At 34.3% G+C, this 4,776-nt stretch overlaps 1 protein-coding gene across 2 annotated transcripts in view; it reads right to left on the bottom strand.

Moving 5' to 3' along the window:
• LOC106881758 (collagen alpha-1(XIV) chain) overlaps positions 1-4,776 on the bottom strand; it is a 33,169-nt gene that overhangs the window by 19,131 nt on the left and 9,262 nt on the right. The window contains exon 2 of one of the 2 annotated variants that reach the window (XM_052970461.1): positions 2,911-3,112. The exons of the other annotated variant lie outside the window; for it this stretch is intronic. The gene's annotated coding sequence lies outside the window, so the exon portion shown is untranslated. The remainder of the gene's footprint in view (positions 1-2,910; positions 3,113-4,776) is intronic. 2 annotated transcript variants of the gene reach the window in all.

Below are 4,776 nucleotides of genomic sequence, written 5' to 3' on the forward strand. Positions count from 1 at the left end.
GTAATACATTCATATATATACACATATAATACATTCATACATATATACATACATGCACACCAAAGCACCAAACGTGTACGTGAATAATATTTATGTGAACTGACGTTCTTGGTCCTAGAGATATTCTGCTCTTTGTCAATTAAGCCTCTAATTTTACCCGTTTTCAAAATTCAATGGAACATTGAGTTAATCTTATACACGCCTAGCTACCTGCTTTATATAAACCACACCTACATGACTCACACAGCCAGCATGACTGGCCTACTTCTTCTGTAGAAATAAACTGGTCATTGACTAACTGTAAGTAATAAAATGGTCATTAAGTCTATGTAAGTTTGTCTATGTGTGTCTATGTATATATTTAGATATGTGTGCGCGGCCTCGTTCATATGTTGCTGTATATGCCCGTGTGAGTACGTGTGTGTGCGCGCGCACTTTTCTGTGAGCATGTCTATATATGTGTCTGTATGTGTATCTGAATGTTTATGTTCTTATGTGTGTTAGTGCATACGCACGTGTGAATGTATATCTGTCTTCCCTTTCTTTATATAAAATTAGATAATAAATATTATTTCTCATCCATCAAATAAAGTCGAGAATTTGTGTCTTACTTTCTACACATGTAAAAGCTTTGTTATAACAAATGTTTATATATATGGTATATAAATAGAGAATATTCTTTGTATAAATATAAAAGATTAATTGTCTGTGTTATCTGAAGAAATATATAACTTCTTGAAGCAGTCATCTAAAAGTATTATCACCAAACTCGAAAATAAGAAATTTAAGTTTAAATGTTCCACAATGTGAAAACGATCTCCTACTGTGTATTGTTTAGCGATCCTTACAACATCCTGTCTATATTGTATGGTTATTACATCATATCATTACCTTATTATATGGTTATTAGTTCATCATGTCATTACATGGTTATTTCTACATCATGTCATTACCTTATTATATGATTATTGCCTGGTTTGTAGATATTGTATACTTATTAACTCATCATGCTATATTTGGTTGTCATTATCACAGCATGTGTATTCACTAGTGCATTGTATGCAAACTGTTTCACATTCTCTGTGCATTGGCTAATCTTGTATGGTCCACTCTGTATTCTCTGTTCATATCATATAGTAATAACCACAGCACCACGTTCTGCGTATGTTGTATAATTATTACCACATACTGTGTACAATGTATGGTCCTTTCTACAATGTGCGTGTATTTTATTGTCACTTAGTATTTTCTGAAATATTGGAGAAAGACACAATATCATTAACGAAAATTTTGGCTAAACATGTTGATTTTCATCTAAATATAGCGAAAATATCAAGGTTTCCACTTTAGTAATACGCGGAATTAATAGTTTTAACTTTCGTAATGTGGCATTTGAAGAAACTGGGACAACAGAATTAGAACAAAATGAACGTCTAGACTTCAGAAAGTTCGATTCGACTTCAGAGCTTTTCTATCAAACTTGACTGACTTTGTTGACATTGATATTAACAAACTTGTTTATTTGAATGTATTTCAATAAATCACAGTAAGGTTTAACTTTATCCTTTAGCCTACGGAATTCAATAAAATTAATGTAAAATGAATAAAATCGATTTGTACAATATCAATATTTGGCGTGAATTAGATAGAAAAGGCCAGTAATTGACTTTTACAAAATTAACTTTGAAAATCAATTCAAAAGAGTGTAATTGGAAAACAAAGGAGGCTGAGATGAAACGGTAAACAACAAGTGGTGGTAATACAGATTATAGATAGTAAACAACTGGAGATCGCAGCGGATATCTAGTTACCGATAGGTAGAGTGAAAAATTCAGAGTCCTGACCTAACCATTATAGTAGGACAATATGGATATGAAGACCCCGATGTGTAGTCTGATTGTTTTGGCCATCTGTTCCGCTACAGAAAAGCTAGAGAAGAAATTGCTGAATGTTAAGCACCTTCAGATACTGTAAAGTTGTGTAATATTGTATAGTGTAGTGCAGCGCATAAGCGTGCGTTGTGATAGTACAGTTTAGTGAAAGGAATAAGGGAGATGTAATTCAGTACAATATTATGCAATGTAATTCTAGTAATTTTCGTTTAGCTTTCTGCTTAATTTTATGTATATTATGGTTGGTGATCGTCATATATTGATGATACGTGGAAAAGAAACTTTTCTCTCAATAGATTTCTGTAGATCTTTGGAAAAGTAGAACTAGCAGTCAATTTGAATTTTGGCGATGTGAGCAGAGAAATCGAAGAGCTCTCTCTCTCTCTCACCCTCTCTCTCTTTCTCTCTCTCTCTCTCTCTCTCTCTCTTTCTTTCTTTCTTTCTCTCTACTTGTACGTGTATATTTCTATGCTCGTGTGCGAATGTGTGTGCGTGTATTTGTGTGTGTTTAAATATGTGTGTGTGTGTGTGTGTGTGTGTGTGTGTGTGTGCACTTCTAATGCCAAAAAGTAAGTGCTATCACCAAAAACCAGCTATTACCAAAACAGATTCAAGGCCCAACCAGTCATGCCGAATCGCCAGCGTTCAAACAGCCAAGCCGATCTCAACTAATCACCTCATTCCAGATTTCCCTACCCTCTTGTGTCGGCTAAAAGTTATTAAATGACTAAAACGTCTTTCAAATATCAGAACTTTTTCTTTTCGTATCATCCTGTTAAAATCTTCGATAACTAATTCAAAGTAAATTTGCACGTCATTACTAAATTTAGTTTCGTTGGTAATTGCAATATAAGAAAATAAACAAAAACATCTTATGAAACATATATATCAGATATATATTTTGTCCCTTGGTGCTTTCATACATTTTTCATTATTCTTGTTTCAGCAAAACATTTTTCCATAAACAAAGCGGGTGGGTGAATTATAAATAGGATTTCTTGTATTTAAAATCATCTACCATAATTCCCAGGATATTTTCTCGTTCGTAAAACTGTTTCCTTGGTGTCAACTTCGTTACAGTTCCACCATTTTCTCTTTAATCTTCACTTATCTCTCTGCACCACTCTTGTCATATTTTACTGTTGTTTATCGTCTGTTTTACTGTGAAGTTTTCTCCAATACATTCTTACTTCCTGTTGGCCTCTACATGTGTGGCATTTCTAAAAGTACAACAAACGTTATGAATGTAATTCGCAGATATTTCCCCTGCACAATTAGAAATATAAGTTTGCCCATTACCCCTGTCAACCAAATCTGCAATCCATTGTCGTTTCTGCTTCCAGCCATTTCAGTTAACGTTTATCGCTAAAGCTTTGGGAACGGGCATTGATGCTCCGAGCCTAAAATTAGAAATTTCTTGTGCCTTCTCTCAAAACTAAAGTAAAATACAATACGAGATCTTTTAACTGAACACCGTCTTGTAAGATTATTAAGGCAGTTAGCTAAAGCCATACACCAAACTAAGACGCCGCTTTATGTCTTCTGCGCTACTTATACTCGAGGAAATGTCTAAAGTGTCACATATACTTATTCCCTTTTCTTGTGATTGTGCTGAATTCTACAAAGTAAGAAATTAATCTTATTTGAGCTGTATATTAGATTTTACACTGAAATACAAGTTAGAAAAAAAAAGAAATATTTTTCACCGCAATGTTTTAACAAATTTCATTTGAAAATAAAATATTAAAGTCAAGGGCTGTACTAAATGAATCTGTACAACGACGTAAGATTATATGTTATAGCGGTTGCAAGAAAACAAAAAAAAAAAAACAGAGAATATTCATTATTTCATCATTGTTTTCTTTCATTAAATTCTTTTAAAAAAAAACGAAAAAGGAAATTGATAACATAACGATTTGGTAATTATGAGTATCATGTCACTATATTTCGGTTTGTCGGTTTATTATTAGAGTTTATAGTCAAAAGTCATGTTTATAGTCAAGATGTCAGTCTGTCGACAAAGTGTCGGTTTATTGTCAGTGTTTTGACAAAGTGCTTATTGTCACAGTCTTTGTCTATTGACACAGTATCAGACATTTAACAATGTCGATGTATTGTCAATGTCGGTCTGCTGTCAGTGGTCATTTATTGCCAAAGTGTTGTCTATTGTGATTGTCAGTCTATATGCAGTGTCAATTTATTGACAAAATGCTGTTGTATTGTCTCACTGACAGCCTATTGTCAGTGATGGTCTATTGTCAGCGTTGATGCATTATCAGTATTGTCAGTTATCAGTGGTTGTCTATTGTCAATGTTTATTTATGGTCGATGTTAATCGATTGTCAACGTTATTCTTTGTCAGTGTCAGTCGAGAGTAACTGTCGGTCTATTGACAAAATGTTGACATGTTACACAATGTCTAAGTCCCACATTCTCTGTGTATTGGCTTATCGTGTATGGTCTTTCCTGTATTCTCTATTCATGTTATGTAGTAATAACCACAGCACCACATTCTCTGTGCATTTTTTACCACACATTGTGTACATTGTATGGTCCCTTCAGCAATGTGTGTGCATTGTTCTGTTGACAGACTGTCAACGGTTACTGTCAATCAAACACGCTGCCAGCGGTCGTTTATTGTCAATTGACACTATATTGATACACTGTTGATGTCAAATTCACCCAAGAATAGCATTGTCCTTCGTCCCTTTTAGTCGCCGACGACCTGATCATGCAACAAGTTGTACTCGGTTAGGTGTTTCAGTAGTACTTTCGAGTGACCCGACATAGATGTATATATACATACGTGTGTGTGTGCGTGTGTGTGTGTGTGTTTGTGTGTGTTTGTGTGTGTGTGTGTGTGTGTGTGTGTGTGTGTGTGTGT

Source organism: Octopus bimaculoides, chromosome 9 (genome assembly GCF_001194135.2).
Source record: "Octopus bimaculoides isolate UCB-OBI-ISO-001 chromosome 9, ASM119413v2, whole genome shotgun sequence".
Lineage (NCBI taxonomy): Eukaryota > Metazoa > Mollusca > Cephalopoda > Octopoda > Octopodidae > Octopus > Octopus bimaculoides.